Source organism: Rattus norvegicus, chromosome 8 (assembly GCF_021556685.1).
Source record: "Rattus norvegicus strain SHRSP/BbbUtx chromosome 8, alternate assembly SHRSP_T2T, whole genome shotgun sequence".
NCBI classification, from domain to species: domain Eukaryota; kingdom Metazoa; phylum Chordata; class Mammalia; order Rodentia; family Muridae; genus Rattus; species Rattus norvegicus.
The window spans coordinates 9,093,468-9,116,733 of NC_141541.1; positions in this window are offsets into that span (position 1 = coordinate 9,093,468).

Below are 23,266 nucleotides of genomic sequence, written 5' to 3' on the forward strand. Positions count from 1 at the left end.
TTGTCAATCAGTGCATACCCTGTGTGTTTATCTATGATTTGGTTACCTCACTCAGGATGATATTTTCTAGTTCCAACCATTTTTCTAGGAATTTCATAAAGTCATTGTTTTTGATAGCTGAGTAATATTCCATTGTGTAGATGTACCACATTTTCTGTATCCATTCCTCTGTTGAAGGTCATATGGGTTTTTTCCAGCTTCTGGCTATTATAAATAAGGCTGCAATGAACACAGTGGAGCACGTGTCTTTTTTATATTTTGGGGCATCTTTGGGTATATGTCCAAGAGAGGTATAGCTGGATCCTCAGGCAGTTCAATGTCCAATTTTCTGAGGAACCTCCAGACTGATTTCCAGAATGGTTGTACCAGTCTGCAATCCCACCAACAATGGAGGAGTGTTCCTCTTTCTCCACATCCTCACCAGCATCTGCTGTCACCTGAGTTTTTGATCTTAGCCATTCTCACTGGTGTGAGGTGAAATCTCAGGATTGTTTTGATTTGCATTTCCCTTATGACTAAAGATGTTGAACATTTCTTTAGGTGTTTCTCAGCCATTTGACATTCCTCAGCTGTGAATTCTTTGTTTAGCTCTGAACCCCATTTTTTAATACGGTTATTTGTTTCCCTGCGGTCTAACTTCTTGAGTTCTTTGTATATTTCGGATATAAGGCCTCTATCTGTTGTAGGATTGGTAAAGATCTTTTTCCATTCTATTGGTTGCGGTTTTGTCGTAACCACAGTGTCCTTTGCCTTACAGAAGCTTGGCAGTTTTATGAGATCCCATTTGTCGATTCTTGATCTTAGAGCATAAGCCATTGGTGTTTTGTTCAGGAAATTTTTTCCAGTGCCCATGTGTTCCAGATGCTGCCCTAGTTTTTCTTCCATTAGTTTGAGTGTGTCTGGTTTGATGTGGAGGTCCTTGCTACACTTGGACTTAAGCTTTGTACAGGGTGATAAGCATGGATCGATCTGCATTCTTCTACATGTTGACCTCCAGTTGAACCAGCACCATTTGCTGAAAATGCTATCTTTTTTCCATTGAGTGGTTTTGGCTCCTTTGTCAAAAATCAAGTGACCATAGGTGTGTGGGTTCATTTCTGGGTCTTCAATTCTGTTCCATTGATCTATCTATCTGTCTCTGTACCAATACCATGCAGTTTTTATCACTATTGCTCTGTAATACTGCTTGAGTTCAGGGATAGTGATTCCCCCTGAAGTCTTTTTATTGTTGAGGATAGTTTTAGCTATCCTGGGTTTTTTGTTATTCCAGATGAATTTGCAAATTGTTCTGTCTAACTCTTTGAAGAATTGGATTGGTATTTTGATGGGGATTGCATTGAATCTGTAAATCGCTTTTGGTAAAATGGCCATTTTTACTTTATTAATCCTGCCAATCCATGAGAATGGGAGATCTTTCCATCTTCTGAGGTCTTCTTCAATTTCTTTCCTCAGTGTCTTGAAGTTCTTATAGTACAGATCTATTACCTGATTGGTTAAAGTCACACCGAGGTACTTTATATTATTTGGGTGTATTATGAAGCGTGTCGTTTCCCTAATTTCTTTCTCAGCTTGTTTCTCTTTTGTGTAGAGGAAGGCTACTGATTTATTTGAGATAATTTGATACCCAGCCACTTTGCTGAAGTTGTTTATCAGCTTTAGTAGTTCTCTGGTGGAACTTTTGGGATCACTTAAATATACTATCATATCATCTGCAAATAGTGATATTTTGACTTCTTCTTTTCCGATCTGTATCCTCTTGACCTCCTTTTGTTTTCTGATTGCTCTGGCTAGAACTTCAAGAACTATATTGAATAAGAAGGGAGAGAGTGGGCAGCCTTGTCTAGTCCCTGATTTTAGTGGGATTGCTTCAAGTTTCTCTCCACTTAGTTTAATGTTAGCAACTGGTTTGCTGTATATGGCTTTTACTATGTTTAGGTATGGGCCTTGAATTCCTATTCTTTCCAGGACTTTTATCATGAAGGGGTGTTGAAATTTGTCAAATGCTTTCTCAGCATCTAATGAAATGATCATGTGGTTTTGTTCTTTCAGTTTGTTTATATAATGGATCACGTTGATGGTTTTCCGTATATTAAACCATCCCTACATGCCTGGGATGAAGCCTACTTGATCATGGTGGATGATTGTTTTGATGTGCTCTTGGATTCGGTTTGCCAGAATTTTATTGAGTATTTTTGCGTCGATATTCATAAGGGAAATTGGTCTGAAGTTCTCTTTCTTTGTTGGGTCTTTGTGTGGTTTAGGTATAAGAGTAATTGTGGCTTCATAGAAGGAATTCGGTAGTGCTCCATCTGTTTCAATTTTGTGGAATAGTTTGGATAATATTGGTATGAGGTCTTCTATGAAGGTTTGAAAGAATTCTGCACTAAACCCGTCTGGACCTGGGCTCTTTTTGGTTGGGAGACCTTTAATGACTGCTTCTATTTCCTTAGGAGTTATGGGCTTGTTTAACTGGTTTATCTGTTCCTGATTTAACTTCGGTACCTGGTATCTGTCTAGGAAATTGTCCATTTCCTGTAGATTTTCAAGTTTGTTGAATATAGGCTTTTATAGTAAGATCTGATGATTTTTTGAATTTACTCTGAATCTGTGGTTATGTCTTCATTTTCATTTCTGATTTTGTTCATTTGGACACACTCTCTGTGTCCTCACGTTCGTCTGGCTAAGGGTTTATCTATTTTGTTGATTTTCTCAAAGAACCACCTTTTGGTTCTGTTGATTCTTTCTATGGTCCTTTTTGTTTCTACTTGGTTGATTTCAGCTCTGAGTTTGATTATTTCCTGCCTTCTACTCCTCCTGGGTGTATTTGCTTCTTTTTATTCTAGAGCTTTTAGATGTGCTGTCAAGCTGCTGACATATTCTCTTACCTGTTTCTCTCTGCAGGCACTCAGCGCTATGAGTTTTCCTCTTAGCACAGCTTTCATTGTGCCATAAGTTTGGGTTTGTTGTACCTTCATTTTCATTCAATTCTAAAATGTTTTTAATTTCTTTCTTTATTTCTTCCTTGATCAGGTTATCATTGAGTAGAGCATTGTTCAATTTCCACGTGTATGTGGGCATTCTTTCCTTATTGTTATTGAAGACCAGTTTTAGGTCGTGGTGGTCTGATAGCACGCATGGGATTATTTCTATCTTTCTGTACCTGTTGAGGCCCGTTTTTTGACCAACTATATGGTCAATTTTGGAGAAAGTACCATGAGGAGCTGTGAAGAAGGTATATCCTTTTGCTTTAGGATAGAATGTTCTATAAATATCTGTTAAGTCCATTTGGCTCATGACATCTCTTAGTCTTTCTATGTCTCTGTTTAATTTCTGTTTCCATGATCTGTCCACTGATGAGAGTGGGGTGTTGAAATCTCCCACTATTATTGTGTGAAGTGCAATGTTTGTTTTGAACTTTAGTAAGGTTTCTTTTACGTATGTAGGTGCCCTTGTATTTGGGGCATAGATATTTAGGATTGAGAGTTCATCTTGGTGGATTTTTCCTTTGATGAATATGAAGTGTCCTTCCTTATCTTTTTTGATGACTTTTAATTGAAAATTGATTTTATTTGATATTAGAATGGCTACTCCAGCTTGCTTCTTTTGACCATTTGCTTTAAAAGTTGTTTTCCAGCCTTTCACTCTGAGGTAGTGTCTGTCTTTGTCTCTGAGGTGTGTTTCCTGTAGGCAGCAGAATGCAGAGTCATCGTTGCGTATCCAGTTTGTTAATCTATGTCTTTTTATTGGGGAGTTGAGGCCATTGATGTTGAGAGATATTAAGGAATAGTGATTATTGCTTCCTGTTATATTCATATTTGGATGTGACGTTACGTTCGTGTGCTTTTCTTCTCTTTGTTTTGTTGCCAAGACGATTAGTTTCTTGCTTCTTCTAGGGTATAGCTTGCCTCCTTATGTTGGGCTTTACCCTTTATTATCCTTTGTACTGCTGGATTTGTAGAAAGATATTGTGTAAATTTGGTTTTGTCATGGAATATCTTGGTTTCTCCATCTATGTTGATTGAGAGTTTTGCAGGATACAGTAACCTGGGTGGCATTTGTGTTCTCTTAGGGTCTGTATGACGTCTGTCCAGGATCTTCTGGCCTTCATAGTTTCTGGGGAAAAGTCTGGTGTGATTCTGATAGGTCTCCCTTTATTTGTTACTTGACCTTTTTCCCTTACTGCTTTTAATATTCTTTCTTCATTTTGCGCATTTGGTGTTTTGACTATTATGTGACGGGAGGTGTTTCTTTTCTGGTCCAATCTATTTGGAGTTCTGTAGGCTTCCTGTATGTCTATGGGTATCTCTTTTTTTAGGTTAGGGAAGTTTTCTTCTATGATTTTGTTGAAGATATTTACTGGTCCTTTGAGCTGGGAGTCTTCACTCTCTTCTATACCTATTATCCTTAGGTTTGATCTTCTCATTGAGTCCTGGATTTCCTCTATGTTTTGGACCAGTAGCTTTTTCTACTTTACATTATCTTTGACAGTTGAGTCAATGATTTCTATGGAATCTTCTGCTCCTGAGATTCTCTCTTCCATCTCTTGTATTCTGTTGGTGAAGCGTGTATCTACAGCTCCTTGTCTCTTCTTTTGGTTTTCTATACCCAGGGTTGTTTCCATGTGTTCTTTCTTGATTGCTTCTATTTCCATTTTTAATTCCTTCAACTGTTTGATTGTGTTTTCCTGGAATTCTTTCAGGGATTTTTGTGTCTCCTCTCTATGGGTTTCTACTTGTTTATTTATGTTTTCCTGGAATTCTTTCAGGCATTTTTGCGATTCCTCTCTGTAGGCTTCTACTTGTTCTCTAAGGGAGTTCTCCACATCTTTCTTGAAGTCCTCCAGCATCATGATCAAATATGATTTTGAAACTAGATCTTGCTTTTCTGCTGTGTTTGGATATTCCATGTTTGTTTTGGTGGGAAAATTGGGCTCCGATGATGCCATGTAGTTATGTTTTCTGTTGCTTGGGTTCCTGCGCTTGCCTCTCGCCATCAGATTATCTCTAGTGTTACTTTGTTCTGCTATTTCTGACAGTGGCTAGTCTGCCCTATAATCCTGTGTGTCAGGAGTGCTGTAGACCTGTTTTCCTCTTTTCTTTCAGCCTGTTATGGGGACAGAGTGTTCTGCTTTTGGGCGTGTAGTTTTTCCTCTCTACAGGTCTTCGTCTGTTCCTGTGGGCCTGTGTCTTGAGTTCACCAGGCAGGTCACTTGCAGCAGAAAAGTTGGTCTTACCTGTGGTCCTGAGGCTCAAGTTCGCTCGCGGGGTGCTGCCCATGAGCTCTCTGCGGTGGCAGCAACCAGGAAGATCTGCACCGCTGTTTCCATAAGCTTCAGTGCACCAGGGTTCCAGATGGCGTTTGGTGTTTTCCTCTGGCGTCCGAGATGTGTGTGCAGAGTGCAGTCTCTTCTGGTTTCCCAGGCATGTCTTCCTCTCTGAAGGTTTAGCTCTCCCTCCCACGGGATTTGGGTGCAGAGAACTGTTTATCCGGTCTCTTCCCTTCAGGTTCCGTTGGTGTCTCAGGCGCAGGGGTCCTGCCGCTCTAGGGCCCTCCCCTACGGGAACCCAGAGGCCTTATACAGTTTCCTCTTGGGCCAGGGATGTGGGCAGGCTTGGGCAATGTTGGTGGTCTCCTCCGCTCTGCAGCCTCAGGAGTGCCCACCTGACCAGGTGGTGGGGTCTATCTCCCACGGGGTCTGGGAGCAGAGAGCTGCTGCGGGCCAGGATCCGCAGGTGTGGGACTCCAGGTAAATACAGGAGGTGCCCGGTCCTAGAGGAATTCTGCCTCTGTGTGTCCTGAGTTCACCAGGCAGGTCTCTTGCAGCAGAAAAGTTGGTATTACCTGTGGTCCCGAGGCTCAAGTTCGCTCGCGGGGTGCTGCCCACGAGCTCTCTGTGGTGGCAGCAACCAGGAAGATCTGCGCCGCCCTTTCCGGGAGCTTCAGTGCACCAGGGTTCCAGATGGCATTTGGTGTTTTCCTCTGCATCCGAGATGTGTGTGCAGAGTGCAGTCTCTTCTGGTTTCCCAGGCGTTCTGCCTCTCTTAAGGTTTAGCTCTCCCTCCCACGGGATTTGGGTGCAGAGAACTGTTTTTCTGGTCTGTTTCCTTCAGGTTCCAGTGGTGTCTTTCCTAGGTTTTCTATCTCCAAGGTTGTCTCCTCTTGTGATTTCTTTATTGTTTCTAATTCCATTTTTAAATCCCGCCTTACTGTGTTCAATTACTTCATCTGTTTGGTTGTGTTTTCCTGTAATTCTTTAAGTGATTTTTGTGTTTCTTCTTTTAGGCCTTTTGCCTGTTTACCTGTATTGTTCTGTATTTTTTCAAGGGAGTTATTTGTGTCCTTTTTTTTTTTATTATATATATTTTTTTACTTACATTTCAAATACTATTCCCTTTCCCGATTTCATGTCATTAAGTCCACATCCCCTGCCCCTACCCCATACAGGTGTTCCCCCCATCCACCTCCCCTTACCTCCCTGACATTCCCCTACACCGGGGATTCAACCTTGGCAGAACAAGGGCTTCCCCTTCCACTTGTTCCCAACAAGGCTATTCTCTGCTACATATGCAGTTGAAGCCCTGGGTCAGTCCATGTATAGTCTTTCGGTAGTGGTTTATTTCTGGAAGCTCTGGTTGGTTGGCATTGTTGTTTTTATGGGGTTGCAAGCTCCTTCAGCAATTTCAATCCTTCCTCTCAGTCCCCCAAAGGGGGTCCTTTCTCAGTTCAGTGGTTTGCTGCTAGCATTGATCTCTATATTGGACATCCTCTGGATGTGTCTCTCAGGAGAGACCTATTTCTGGTACCATTCAGCACGTCCTTTTTGGCTACATCAATATTACCTAGTTTTGGTGGTTGTATGGGCCACATGTGGGACAGGCTCTGAATGGCCGTTCCTTCAGTCGCTGCTCTAATGTTTGCTTCCATATGACTTCTTATGGATATTTTTTACCCTTTTAATTGTGGGAGCATCCGCACTTCAGTCATTGTTCTTGAGCTTCCTGTGGTTTGTGGATTGCATCTTGAGTAGTTAAAAGTTTTGAGCTAATATCCACTTATGAATGGGTGCGTACCAAGTATGTTTTTCTGTGATTGGGTTATGTCACTCAGGATGATATTTTCTAGTTCATACCATTTGCCTATGAATTTCATGAAGTCATTGTTTTTGATAGATGAGTAGTACTCCATTGTGTAGATGTACCACATACTTTGAATCCATTTCTCTGTTGAAAGGCATCTGGGTTTTTTCCAGCTTCTGGATATTATAAATAAGGCTGCTGTGAAGAGAGTGGAGCATGTGTCTTTGTTGTATGCTGGAGCATCTTTTGGATATATGCCCAGGAGAGGTATAGCTGGGTCCTTAGGTAGTGGAATGTCCAATTTTCTGAGGAACCTCCAGACTGATTTTAGAGTGGTTGTACCGGTTTGCAATCCAACCAACAATGGAAAAGTGTTCCTCTTTCTCCACATCCTTGCTAGCATCTGCTGTCACCTGAGGTTTTTTTTTAATTTATTTAATACTTAATAATAATTCTTTGGTTTCCAGGCAAACATCCCCCTCCCCCTTCCCCCTCCCCTTCCTTATGGGTGTTCCCCTCCCAACCCTCCCCCCATTGCCGCCCTCCCCCCAACAGTCTAGTTCACTGTCACCTGAGTTTTTTATCTTAGCCATTCTCACTGGTGTGAGGTGGAATCTCAGGGTTGTTTTGATTTGCATTTCCCTGATGACTAAGGATGTTGAATATTTCTTTAGGTGTTTTTTGGCCATTCGATATTCCTCAGCTGAGAATGTTTTGTTTACCTCTATGCCCCATTTTTTAATAGGGTTATTTGGCTCTCTGAAGTTTAACTTCTTGAGTTCTTTGTATATTTTGGATATTAACCCTCTATCAGATGTAGGATTGGTAAAGATCTTTTCCCAATCTCTTGGTTGCCATTTTGCCCTAATGACAGTATCTTTTACCTTACAGAAGCTTTGCACTTTTATGAGTTCCCATTAGTTGATTCTTAATCTTAGAGCCATTGGTGTTTTGTTCAGGAAATTTTCTCCAGAGCCCATGTGTTTGAGACTCTTCCCCACATTTTCTTTTATTAGTTTGTGTATATCTGGTTTGATGTGGAGATCTTTGATCCATTTGGACTTATGCTTGTACATGGTGATAAGAATGGATTGATTTGCACTCTTCTACATGCCGACCTCCATTTGAACCTGCACCACTTGTTGAAAATCCTATTTTCTTCCACTGGATCATTACAGTTGGTTTGTGAAAGTCAAGTGACCATATGTATGTGGGTTCATTTCTAGGTCTTCAATTTTGTTCCACTGATCTCTTAAAGTCCTCTATCATCATCATGAGGTGTGATTTTAAATCCAAATCTTGCTTTTCTGGTGTGTTTGGATATCCAGTATTTGCTTTCCTGGGAGAACTGGGCTTATTTGATGCCAAGTATTCTTGGTTTCTCTTGCTTAAGTTTCTGTGCTTGCCTCTTGCCATCAGGTTGTCTCTGGTTTAGCTTGTCTTGCTTTCTCTGACAGTGGTTTGAACCTCTTGTATACCTGTTGTCATCACTCCTGCAGTCCTATTTTCTTTCAGTTGGTTCTAGGTACAGAGAGTTGTAGTAGTGCATCAGCTCCAGGAACACAGAGAAACCAGAAGGATTCTGTCCCTAACTGTTTGTAGGTTCCTGTGCCCATAGGGCACATAGGGCACTTGATGGGTTCTTTTTGGGCCAGTTATGTGAGCAGAAGTACATTTCCACTCTGAGAATCTCAGGATTGTTTGTACTTCTGAGAGTCCAGCTCTCACATCTACAGTATTTGGGTCCTGAGAGCTGCGTGACCAGTCTAGCTCTGGGTGCAGGCAGAAACTGGGAGGTTCCTGCCACTGACTGCTCTTAATTTCCTGTATCTAGCAGGCACAGAGTACACTAAGCAGATTCCCCTTGGTCCAGGAATGTTAGTAGAAATTGCTGTCTCCCAGAGCTCTCAGTATTTACCATACTTCTGAGAGTCCAGCTCTCTCTGCAAAAGGATTTAGATGTAATTTTTTTCAGGTTTGAAAGATTTTCAACATGTAGCAAATTAGAAGATGCAGTTCCTCTCTTTCCAGAGTTGCTTGTACACTAGAAAAAAATGGGGCAAATAAAGTGGAATAAATCAAAGTGCAAGTAACAATCATGTTATTAATTTCAGATATGTTTATATCATAATGAACATATACTAAACACCTATTACTGCATTATGAATTTAAAATGTCCTTTTCAGACTTGTGCTATAAGCTTGACATGCAGTTTGGCACTGGAGATGATGACAGACATTTCATAGATAGAACCAGATAGGTAAAGGTTAAAGTCCTGGGAACACACATTTGAAGAAGGATTTACAAGGCTCAGACCCATCTTCTTAGTGTCTTAATTTTTCACAGCCATGATGATGCTTCTCAACACTGTGTATTGTCTCTGTTCAGGCTCAAAAGCACTCGCCAGTCTGGAGAATTGAAGCCTACAATACTCAGAGCCAAAGAAACAAACAAACAAAAACCCCCAATCAACCAAAAAGAGCCTTATTTTTTAAAGGTAATTATCACGGAATTTTGTTATAATGGAGAAATAGTTAAATAAAATAAAAGCTTTACTCGATGATTCCGGCATACTTCTATTAGCAGCACTGTTACTGTTATTAGAGTATTAGAAAAATTCTGCAAAAAACAGGACAAGTGAATTGGTGGAGGAATAGATAGATAAGTAGAAGATTGAAAAAGTAGCAAGATTATAGAAATGTACAACAGTAGATACATGATAGGTAAATCATAGATAGACAGCAAGATAAGGATAGAAGATAGATAGTAGATACATTATAGCTAGATAGTTGATAAAAATTCATAAATAATGAATATAAATGATAAATATAAAGATGATGTTGATAGATAGTTACTAGGTACTTGTTAGATGATATAGAAATAAATGATAGACAAATATACAGATGATAGGTGGTAGATGTTTATGGATGATTCATTTGAAGACAGACATATAGAAAGACAGACAGATGACAGGTGGTAGATGTTGATTGTTGATTCCTTTGACGATAGACATACAGAAGAAAGACAGACAGATAGTTTCTTAGGGTTTCTAGTGCTGTGAAAAGACAGCTATGATCATGACAACTTTTATAAAGAAAACATTTAATTGGTTTAATTGGAGCTGGCTTACAGTTCAGAGACACCACAACAACAAGCAACTCTACAAAGAAAAATATTTAATTAGTGCTGACTTACAATTCAGAGTTTTACTCAATTTTTATAGAGGGAAACATTGTACTATGCAGGCAGACATGGTGCTAGAGGGATAACTGAGAGTTCTATATTTTGATAGGCAGGCAGTAGGAAGAGAGAGTGACAATGGGTCTGGCTTGAGGTTCTGAATCCTCAAATCCCACCTGCAATGATATACTTCCTACAAGAAGGCAATACTTTCCAATTAGGCCAGACCACTTTACAGTAACACTCTTTATGAGCCTACGGAAGCTGTTTTCACCCAAACTACTAAAGATAGACAGTAGATATATAATAGGCTGATGACTAGTAGGTTGGGGATGGAAACTGACTCCTATAATAACATAGCATCAGGAAGTACAATATTCTAATTTCCAGAGTCCTACGGCCAAAGGAACTAAGGTCCCTATGTCCTAGGATAGGGGAAGGTAGGTGTTTGAGGTGTGTGAGACCAAATCTGAGCTTTTTTATCAGGATTTATTCTATTTAGGCTCTCCACAGGCTAAATGATGCCTGGTTTCATAAGTACGAGCAGCTCTTCTTCAATCTGCTGATTATAGGCCAATCTGTTCTAGAAACCCACAGGAACAGTATGAGGTGTTTCACTAGTAACTACCAGAGTATTCCTAAACCTATTCAAACTGATATTAAAAAAATCAATCACCACATATAAAAATAGAAACATCTTGTCTACTGAGAGACCACTTTGGAGAGATTTAAAAGCAGAGGTTAATAATCCACAAAACCTGGTTTATTAATTCATAGCAATATACAATATGATAGACCTTATTGCTTTAGCATGATCAAAGGCTTATTAATTGCAAGGACAAAATACAATGCAAAAGTTGTTTGCCAAAAAATAAAATAAAATAAAATATAATGGCAATGAGCAACAACAGAGACTATGGTGGCTGAGGATGGAGCTCAGTCTTCGACAATGGTCAGGCATTTGTCTTACTCTGACTTTGATGCCAACTACTGTGTTAACAAAGATAAAAGACAATATGTAGAAGAACTTGACACAGGACATTTTAAATTGTTGAGGTGTGGATTAATGAGATGGGAGGAGCAGGCAGGTGACCAGTTCCTGAGTGTCATGTAGAAGCAGTGGCATTATGGAAATGGTGCTATAGATATAACTTGTCAGAATGTCATTTTTTTCAGAACAATGAAAAGAAAGTAAGGTCCTATAAATTGGAGTAAAGAATCACTTACTGATTTTATTGTTCTCAACCTAGTCTACTTTGAAGATGAAAGAAATTGAAACCATCTAAGCAATTCAGAGAAATGAATGTGGTCAGAGTGAGGCCAATCAGATTTCCACAGGGATCTGTAACAAATGAAACAGACTTGAAATCGATGTGCTGTCATGAGAGACCTGCTCATTCACTTATGAAAAGGACTAGAGCATGAGGCAAAGCCATACTGAACTTCAGTTTTCACAGAGTGTGATATGGTAGCTACAAATGCTTCCATAGAGACTACATTACAAGGTTCATGTGCTAGAACCTAGTAGAAGACCAGTTCTTCTCCTAGTCACCCACTTGGACTGGGAGTTAGAATACTGCTATCTACTAGAAGATCACCATAGTCAAAAACCCTGTGGGAAAAAGACAGTCTCAAATGGAACTTTTGATAGAAATTAGCACATTACATTATATATGCAGAAAAGTATAAAATTTTCAGTTCCACCAAAATATAGTTCATCTAAAAAATTTATTAAATAAGGAAAGGCTACATTCAAATCAGAGAAATATGGAAGTTTGTATATTTTGCATACACGGACTTTCACACACACTACTGGTTTTTTTGTTTGGGGCCTATTCAACAGTAGTTGCTAACACTCCACTTCTTCTCTGAATACCCAACAGACTAAGTTCTAGATCTACTGATTTTCCCTAAAACTGATTTCTAATCACCAGGATCCTTGTTGTCCCTTCTCTTTGAATGTCTGAGTCATGTTGTCCTAGTAGGTAACTACATGCCCTGACTTCCTGCACAAACTGTAACATCCTTGGAGGTCAATTTCTCTAGTCACTAGACTTGCCATCAGCTCAATCCTCTGAGCTTGCAGAAGTGAGGGTCCTCTCATTGCAACAGGAGCAATTGATAAAATGGCGATAAAGGAAGAAAAACAAAATACTGCTAATATTAAGTCCCCGAACAATTTCATTCTTTATCTGAAGAACTATCTAGCAATTATGTGCCATTTTAACGTTAAATAAATAATTCCTCAAGAGAGAAAAGAATCCCCAATTTTGGGAATATTTTAAGCATAAGAGATTTTTCTGCAAAACAGTAAAGACAAAAACAAATGAAAGTAGTGGGCATACAAAAGAGAGGATCATGTAATTACTTCATCTTGCCTAAGATTTTGTCAAATGTTTTACTTTTTCAGATGACTTACAAGATAAAGTTGAGGGTTGTTTCCCCTCAGTTTCCTTGTAGAAAACTGAAAATGAATGAGTTCTATAGCCAATCGAGCTAAGAAACCCCCCAAAATGAAGGAAAACAGCAATGATGGCTAAACTTCCTGGCAGTAAAGAAAATGTCTAAGACAACTGTCTCATGGATAACTTTTCATATATGGTAAATTTGTATAGTTCAACGAATAGAACACACTTCATTTCTGTACCTTTTTAAAAATACATTTTTACCTTGTTTTTAAGCAAAGAGAAGTGTAATGCAGCTAACAATGTATATGGAACCACAGAATGCTTCTTAACATCTTTTCATATATGCTAAGAGGCTTACATTGTTTTACTAATTTATTAACTGTTATTTTCCCATTCCAAAATTAACTATTTTGAAATGTGAAAAAAAGGGGGGGCGGAAAAAAACATCTCTATTTTCAGTCACTCTGGCTGTTTGGTTTCATAATATTACTATGCTCATCACCATGGTTTCACTTCTGTTACATATTATAATAATAAGGCATAGCTAGTGGCTCAGAGAAGCAGAAAACCAAGGCTTGATGCTGAATCCTAATTTGCTTTTAATGTTTCCAGAAAGCATATTGCTCAACTGTGTTCAGCTCTGATTCTAATTTGCAATGTCAACTTTGAAAGTGGATACATAGTTTCACCACCTCAAATGCATTCCTAGAGAAAGTCTTCTAGATTTTTCCTTGCTTCTGACTCCAACAGTAGGCACACAGTAAGACTGAAATGTGGCCATAAAGTGATTTTATTTTTTGAGGTCATGATTTTGCTGTCCTGAAAAGTATGTATTGATAACATCAGTACTCCTAGAGCAATTGGTAGAATCTGAGCTATTCACTCTAACTTCTTGTAGATTTAGTAATAAGGTGCTCTTATTCACTTAAATATGTAGGAATACCTTACTACATGATTCAAAATATATAGAAGTAGCTTAGACATCGCAGTGGTAATTGAAACCAGGTAGAATTGAGCTGCATGTGGAAGCCATCACCATTTACCACACACCCATAGATAACTGATGCTCACTGCTTGTCTTGCCTCAGGCTAAGCAATCACTAAAAGAAATATCTTACATCCATTCTCATGAACAGGAATGATTCTTTGCTGCTTCCATGAATTTTTATCACATTTTGAACAAAATCAGCCCTCTTTCCTATTTTATATTTGCAAATAGGAGGAGATTACTGGATGACTTCCCCTAGTAAATTGGCTTGGGTTTATGATTTGCCAAATTTATACATTATTATTTAGGTATTCTTGAATGTCATTCCAAAGCAATAATTTTTCTTGATGCATATTTTTTAAACATTGTTTTGTTGATATATTTAGTTTTTTCTTTTAGGAAATGCAATGGCAAATTAACATAGAATAAGATGAGTACAGCTATGTAAGAGTGGTTTAGGAATAACAAGTGAGCTTACACATTGTCCATTGCAAAACAGAGGGTGGAAACCTCTGAATTATATGTCTATGAATTATAGCAAATAGACTGTGCAGAAAATGTCCCATACAAAAGACGTTGAAATCCATGCATTCCTTCTTTTATTTAAGTATGAGGGCAATACTTAATTTTAATGTCTATGCTACAGATTGTATTAAATTTAAAGTTGAAAGCTGCTGTTACACATAGGCTAATATATTTTCATAACCCTAAATGTTAGTGATAATAGCCATAATCGTAGGCAGATTGGGATTTATGAGTTTGATAAGTCTAATTTGTTTTTATTCCGACATTGAAAATATGGTTCCCACAATATATTTTACATATCAGATTATGTGTCAAAAACTGTCCCATAGACTGAATAACGTCAACATTTTGAGAAGTTAATTTTATAATATATTTAATAAATTTGAAGACAGCAGATTATATACCCTTGTAAACAATTAACATAAGTATTTGAACATTGCATTATCATTTTACAAAAGGAAAACGAATGTATACTAGCAGAGTTAATCATACTGTCTTAGATTATATATACTTCGTTATTATATGGTAATATTCTGCCGATTTCATTAAAGTTTGAAAACTCCTTTGCCAGGAATGTGGCATTTAGTTAGCAATCGATGGACATTCATTCAATAAAGGAAGATAAGACCTCTGCAGAACCTATATTCTTCATACTTCAATTTGTGGGAATAGTAAAGAAAGATTTTTAACTATAAAAACCTCATTTCTGTATGAGATATGGGGTGGGGAGAGGCAGGGCCCTAGACCCACCACCCATTGAAGAGCTATTGACTACTGCCAGCTGCTGGATGGAAGAAGACTAACTTTGCTTTCTATGGAGGCTCCAATGTGCCCGTGGATCATTCTGCACTTGTGCATAGTGGCAACATTCATAGGACTCAGTGAGTTATTTAAAATAATGAAAAAGAATATAAATTTTGCATGAAGATGGGGGAAAATTGTAGGGTGGGGAAGGAGTCATGGATATGGTCCACAGGGAGTATGATTGTTTTTTTCTTTCTTCCTTTTTTTTTTTTATAAACTTGAGTATTTCTTTTTTTTTTAAATTTATTTAATACTTAATAATAATTCTTTGGTTACGGGCAAACATCCCCCTCCCCCCTCCCCTTCCTTATGGGTGTTCCCCTCCCAACCCTCCCCCCATTGCCGCCCTCCCCCCAACAGTCTGGTTCACTGGGGGTTCAGTCTTAGCAGGACCCAGGGCTTCCCTTTCCACTGCTGCTCTTACTAGGATATTCATTGCTACCTATGAGGTCAGAGTCCAGGGTCAGTCCATGTATAGTCTTTAGGTAGTGGCTCAGTCCCTGGAAGCTCTGGTTGCTTGGCATTGTTGTACATATGGGGTCTCGAGCACCTTCAAGCTCTTCCAGTTCTTTCTCTGATTCCTTCAACGGGGGTTCTATTCTCAGTTCAGTGGTTTGCTGCTGGCATTCGCCTCTGTATTTGCTGTATTCTGGCTGTGTCTCTCAGGAGCGATCTACATCCGGCTCCTGTCAGTCTGCACTTCTTTGCTTCATCCATCTTGTTTAAATGGGTGGCTGTATATGTATGGGCCACATGTGGGGCAGGCTCTGAATTGTACTTCCTTCAGTCTCTGTTTTAATCTTTGACTCTCTCTTCCATGCCAAGGGTATTTTTGTTCCCCTTTTAGAGAAGGAGTGAAGCTTGTATCTACAGCTCCTTGTCACTTCTTTTGATTTTCTATGCCCAGGGTTGTTTCCATGTGTTCTTTCTTGATTGCTTCTATTTCCATTTTTAATTCCTTCAACTGTTTGATTGTGTTTTCCTGGAATTCTTTCAGGGATTTTTGCGATTCCTCTCTGTAGGCTTCTACTTGTTTATTAATGTTTTCCTGTGTTTCTCTAAGGGAGTTCTTCACGTCTTTCTTGAAGTCTTTCAGCATCATGATCAAATATGATTTTGAAACTAGATCTTGCTTTTCTGGTGTGTTTGAATATTCCATGTTTATTTTGGTGGGAGAATTGGGCTCCAATGATGCCATGTAGTCTTGGTTTCTGTTGCTTGGTTTCCTGTGCTTGCCTCTCGCCATCAGATTATCTCGAGTGTTACTTTTTTCTGCTATTTTTGACTGTGGCTAGACTGTCCTATAAGCCTGTGTGTCAGGAGTGCTGTAGACCTGTTTTCCTGTTTTCTTTCAGCCAGTTATGGGGATAGAGTGTTCTGCTTTCGGGCGTGTACTTTTTCCTCTCTACAGGTCTTCATCTGTTCCTGTGGGCCTGTGTCTTGAGTTCACCAGGAAGGTCACTTGCAGCAGAAAAGATGGTCTTACCTGTGGTCCTGAGGCTCAACTTTGCTCGCAGGATCTGCCCATGAGCTCTCTGCAGCGGCAGCAACCAGGAAGATCTGTGCCGCCCTTCCCGGGAGCTTCCGTGCACTAGGGTTCCAGATGGCGTTTGGTGTTTTCCTCTGGCGTCCGAGATGTGTGTGCAGAGTACAGTCTCTTCTGGTTTCCCAGGCGTATCTGCCTCTCTGTAGGTTTAGCTCTCCCTCCCACGGCATTTGGGTGCAGAGTACTGTTTATCCAGTCTCTTTACTTCAGGTTCCATTGGTGTCTCAGGCGCAGGGGTCCTGCCGCTCCTGGGCCCTCCCCTACGGGAACCCAGAGGCCTTATACAGTTTCCTCTTGGGCCAGGGATGTGGGCAGGGGTGGGCAGTGTTGGTGGTCTCCTCCGCTGTGCAGCGTCCGGAGTGCCCACCTGACCAGGCAGTGAGATCTCTCTCCCATGGGGTTTGGTAGCAGAGAGCTACTGCAGGCTGGGATCTGCCCATGTATAGTCTTTAGGTAGTGGCTTAGTCCCTGGAAGCTCTGGTTGCTTGGCATTGTTGTACATATGGGGTCTCGAGCCCCTTCAAGCTCTTCCAGTTCTTTCTCTGATTCCTTCAACGGGGGTTCTGTTCTCAGTTCAGTGGTTTGCTACTGGCATTCGCCTCTGTATTTGCTGTATTCTGGCTGTGTCTCTCAGGAGCGATCTACATCCGGCTCCTGTCAGTCTGCACTTCTTTGCTTCATCCATCTTGTCTAATTGGGTGGCTGTATATGTATGGGCCACATGTGGGGCAGGCTCTGAATGGGTGTTCCTTCTGTGTCTGTTTTAATCTTTGCCTCTCTCTTCCCTGCCAAGGGTATTCTTGTTCCCCTTTTAAAGAAGGAGTGAAGCATTCACATTTTGATCATCCGTCTTGAGTTTCATTTGTTCTAGGCACCTAAGGTAATTCAAGCATTTGGGCAAATAGCCACTTATCAATAAGTGCATACCCTGTGTGTTTTTCTGTGATTTGGTTACCTCACTCAGGATGATATTTTCTAGTTCCAACCATTTTTCTAGGAATTTCATAAAGTCATTGTTTTTGATAGCTGAGTAATATTCCATTGTGTAGATGTACCACATTTTCTGTATCCATTCCTCTGTTGAAGGGCATCTGGGTTCTTTCCAGCTTCTGGCTATTATAAATAAGGTTGCGATGAACATAGTGGAGCACGTGTCTTTTTTATATGTTGGGGCATCTTTTGGGTATATGCCCAAGAGCGGTATAGCTAGATCCTCAGGCAGTTCAATGTGCAATTTTCTGAGGAACCTCCAGACTGATTTCCAGAATGGTTGTACCAGTCTGCAATCCCACCAACAATGGAGGAGTGTTCCTCTTTCTCCGCATCCTCACCAGCATCTGCTGTCACCTGAGTTTTTGATCTTGGCCATTCACACTGGTGTGAGGTGAAATCTCAGGGTTGTTTTGATTTGCATTTCCCTTATGACTAAAGATGTTGAACATTTCTTTATGTGTTTCTCAGCCATTCGGCATTCCTCAGCTGTGAATTGTTTGTTTAGCTCTGAACCCCATTTTTTAATAGGGTTATTTGTCTCCCTGCGGTCTAACTTCTTGAGTTCTTTGTATATTTTGGATATAAGGCCTCTATCTGTTGTAGGATTGGTAAAGATCTTTTCCCAATCTTTTGGTTGCCGTTTTGTCCTAACCACAGTGTCCTTTGCCTTACAGAAGCTTTGCAGTTTTATTAGATCCCATTTGTCGATTCTTGATCTTAGAGCATAAGCCATTGGAGTTTTGTTCAGGAAATTTTTTCCAGTGCCCATGTGTTCCAGAAGCTTCCCTAGTTTTTCTTCTATTAGTTTGAGTGTATCTGGTTTCATATGGAGGTCCTTGATCCACTTGGACTTAAGCTTTGTACAGGGTGAATAGCATGGATCGATCTGCATTCTTCTACATGTTGACCTCCAGTTGAACCAGCACCATTTGCTGAAAATGCTATCTTTTTTCCATTGGATGGTTTTGGCTCCTTTGTCAAAAATCAAGTGACCATAGGTGTGTGGGTTCATTTCTGGGTCTTCAATTCTGTTCCATTGGTCTATCTGTCTGTTTCTGTACCAATATCATGCAGTTTTTATCACTATTTCTCTATAATACTGCTGGAGTTCAGGAATAGTGATTCCCCCTGCAGTCCTTTTATTGTTGAGGATAGTTTTAGCTATCCTGGGTTTTTTTGTTATTCCAGATGAATTTGCAAATTGTTCTGTCCATCTCTTTGAAGAATTGGATTGGTATTTTGATGGGTATTGCATTGAATCTGTAGATCGCTTTTGGTAAAATGGCCATTTTTACTATATTAATCCTGCCAATCCATGAACATGGGAGATCTCTCCATCTTCTGAGGTATTCTTCAATTTCTTTCTTCAGAGTCTTGAAGTTCTAATTGTACAAATCTTTTACTTGCTTGGTTAAAGTCACTCTGAGGTACTTTGTTATTTGGGTCTATTATGAAGTGTGTCGTTTCCCTAATTTCTTTCTCAGCTTGTTTCTCTTTTGTGTACAGGAAGTCTATTGATTTATTTGAGTTAATTTTATACCCAGCCACTTTGCTGAAGTTATTTATCAGCGTTAGTAGTTCTCTGGTTTAACTTTTGGGCTCACTTAAATATACTATCATATCATCTGCAAACAGTGATATTTTGACTTTCTCTTCTTGACCTCCTTTTGTTTTCTGATGCTCTGGCTAGAATTTCAAGAACTATATTGAATAAGTAGGGAGAGAGTAGGCAGCCCTGTCTAGTCCCTGATTTTAGTGGGATTGCTTCAAGTTTCTCTCCATTTAGTTTAATGTTAGCATCTGGTTTGCTGATATGGCTTTTACTATGCTTAGGTATGGGCCTTGAATTCCTATTCGTTCCAGGACTTTTATCATGAAGGGGTGTTGAATTTTGTCAAATGCTTTCTCAGCATCTAATGAAATGATCATGTGGTTTTGATCTTTCAGTTTGTTTATATAATGGATCACATTGATGGTTTTCTGTATATTAAACCATCCCTGCATGCCTGGGATGAAGCCTACTTGATCATGGTGGATGATTGTTTTGATGTGCTCTTGGATTCGGTTTGCCAGAATTTTATTGAGTATTTTTGCATCAATATTTATAAGGGAAATTGGTCTGAAGTTCTCTTTCTTTGTTGGGTCTTTGTGTGGTTTAGGTATAAGAGTAATTGTGGCTTCATAGAAGGAATTCGGTAGTGCTCCATCTGTTTCAATTTTGTGGAATAATTTGGATAATATTGGTATGAGGTCTTCTGTGAAGGTCTGATAGAATTCTGCACTAAACCTGTCTGGACCTGGGCTCTTTTTGGTTGGGAGACCTTTAATGACTGCTTCTATTTCCTTAGGAGTTATGGGGTTGTTTAACTTGTTTATCTTTTCCTGATTTAACTTCGGTACCTGATATCTGTCTAGGAAATTGTCCATTTCCTGTAGATTTTCAAGTTTTGTTGAATATAGGCTTTTATAGTAAGATCTGATGATTTTTTTGAATTTCCTCTGAATCTGTAGTTATGTCTCCCTTTTCATTTCTGATTTTGTTAATTTGGACACACTCTCTGTGTCCTCTCGTTAGTCTGGCTAAGGGTTTATCTATCTTGTTGATTTTCTCAAAGAACCAACTTTTGGTTCTGTTGATTCTTTCTATGGTCCTTTTTGTTTCTACTTGGTTGATTTCAGCTCTGAGTTTGATTATTTCCTGCCTTCTACTCCTCCTGCGTGTATTTGCTCCTTTTTGTTCTAGAGCTTTTAGGTGTGCTGTCAAGCTGCTGACATATGCTCTTTCCTGTTTCTTTCTGCAGGCACTCAGAGCTATGAGTTTTCCTCTTAGCACAGCTTTCATAATGTCCCATAAGCTTGGGTATGTTGTACCTTCATTTTTATTATATTCTAAAATGTTTTTAATGTCTTTCTTTATTTCTTCCTTGACCAGGTTATCATTGAGTAGAGCATTATTCAATTTCCATGTATATGTGGGCATTCTTCCCTTATTGTTATTGAAGACCAGTTTTAGGCCGTGGTGGTCCGATAGCACGCATGGGATTATTTCTATCTTTCTGTACCTGTTGAGGCCCGTTTTTTGACCAATTATATGGTCAATTTTGGAGAAAGTACCATGAGGATACAATGTTCTATGAATATCTGTTAAGTCCATTTGGCTCATGACTTCTCTTAGTCTGTCCACATCTCTGTTTATTTTCTGTTTCCATGATCTGTCCATTGATGAGAGTGGGGTGTTGAAGTCTCCTACTATTATTGTGTGAGGTGCAATGTGTGTTTTGAGCTTTAGTAAGGTTTCTTTTATGTATGTAGGTGCCCTTGTATTTGGGGCTTAGCTATTTAGGATTGAGAGTTCATCTTGGTGGATTTTTCCTTTGATGAATATGAAGTGTCCTTCCTTATATTTTTGATGAAAATTGATTTTATTTGATATTAGAATGGCTACTCCAGCTTGCTTCTTCTGAACATTTGCTTGGAAAGTTGTTTTCCAGCCTTTCACTTTGACGTAGTGTCTGTCTTTGTCTCTGAGGTGTGTTTCCTGTAGACAGCAGAATGCAGGGTCCTTGTTGCGTATCCAGTTTGTTAATCTTTGTCTTTTTATTGGGGAGTTGAGGCCATTGATGTTGAGAGATATTATGGAATAGTGATTATTGCTTCCTGTTTTATTCATATTTGGATGTGAGGTTATGTTTGTGTGCTTTTCTTCTCTTTGTTTTGTTGCCAGGATGATTAGTTTCTTGCTTCTTCTAGGGTATAGCTTTGCCTCCTCATGTTGGGCTTTACCATTTATTATCCTTTGTAGTGCTGGATTTGTAGAAAGAGATTTTCTAAATTTGGTTTTGTCATGGAATATCGTGGTTTCTCCATCTATGTTAATTGAGAGTTTTGCAGGATACAGTAACCTGGGCTGGCATTTGTGTTCTCTTAGGGTCTGTATGACATCTGTCCAGGATTTTCTGGCTTTCATAGTTTCTGGCAAAAAGCCTGGTGTGATTCTGATAGGTCTGCATTTATGTTAATTGACCTTTTTCCCTTAGTGCTTTTAATATTCTTTCTTTATTTTGTGCGTTTGGTGTTTTGACTATTATGTGACAGGAGGTGTTTCTTTTCTGGTCCAATCTATTTGGAGTTCTGTAGGCTTCTTGTATGCCTATGGGTATCTCTTTTTTTAGGTTAGGGAAGTTTTCTTCTATGATTTTGTTGAAGACATTTACTGGTCCTTTGAGCTGGGAGTCTTCACTCTCTTCTATACGTATTATCTTTAGGTTTGATCTTCTCATTGAGTCCTGGAGTTCCTGTATGTTTTGGACCAGTAGCTTTTTCCGCTTTACATTATCTTTGACAGTTTAGTTAATGATTTCTATGGAATCTTCTGCTCCTGAGATTCTCTCTTCCATCTATTGTATTCTGTTGGTGAAGCTCGTATCTACAGCTCCTTGTCTCTTCTTTTCGTTTTCTATATCCAGGGTTGTTTCCATGTGTTCGTTCTTGATTGCTTCTATTTCCATTTTTAATTCCTTCAACTGTTTGATTGTGTTTTCCTGGAATTCTTTCAGGGATTTTTGTGACTCCTCTCTATGGTCTTCTATTTGTTTATTTATGTTTTCCTGGAATTCTTTTAGGTTTTTTTGCGATTCCTCTCTGTAGGCTTCTACTTGTTTATTAATATTTTCCTGTGTTTCTCTAAGGGAGTTCTTCACGTCTTTCTTGAAGTTTTCCAGCATCATGATCAAATATGATTTTGAAACTAGATCTTGCTGTTCTGGTGTGTTTGGATATTCCGTGTTTGCTTTGGTGGGAGAATTGGGCTCCGATGATGCCATGTAGTCTTGGTTTCTGTTGCTTGGCTTTCTGCGTTTGCCTCTTGCCATCAGATTATCTCTAATATTACTTTGTTCTGCTTTTTCTGACAGTGGCTAGACTGTCCTATAAGCCTGTGTGTCAGGAGTGCTGTAGACCTGTTTTCCTGTTTTCTTTCAGCCAGTTATGGGGACATAGTGTTCTCCTTTCGGGCATGTAGTTTTTCCTATCTACAGGTCGTCAGCTGTTCCTGTGGGCCTGTGTCTTGAATTCACCAGGCAGGTCACTTGCAGCAGAAAAATTGGTCTTACCTGTAGTCCCGAGGCTCAAGTTTTCTCATGGGGTGCTGCCTACGAGCTCTCTGCGGTGGCAGCAACCAGGAAGATCTGCTTAGCCCTTTCTGGGAGCTTCAGTGCACCAGGGTTCCAGATGGCGTTTGGTGTTTTCCCCTGGCATCAGAGATGTTTGCAGAGTGCAGTCTCTTCTGGTTTCCCAGGCGTGTCTGCCTCTCTGAAGGTTTAGCTCTCCCTCCCCCGGGATTTGGGTGCAGAGAACAGTTTATCCGGTCTCTTTCCTTCAGGTTCTGGTGGTGTCTCAGACACAGCTGACCTCCTGCTCCTGGGCCCTCCTCTATGGGAGCCCAGAGGCCGTATACAGTTTCCTCTTGGGCCAGGGATGTGAGCAGGGGTGGGCAGTGTTGGTGGTCTCTTCTGCTTTGCAGCCTCAGGAGTGCCCACCTGACCAGGTGGTGAGGTCTCTCTCCCAAGGGGCTTGGGAGCAGAGAGCTGCTTCGGGCAGGGATCCGCTGGCCTGGGACTCCCCGGGAGTATGATTCTTGACAGTTTGGCCTTCTTGGAGTAGGGAAAGCATTCTTGGAAGAGGTATGTCACTGTGGGGGTGGGCTTTGATGTAGGCAAAGCATTGTTGGAAGAGGTATGTCACTGTG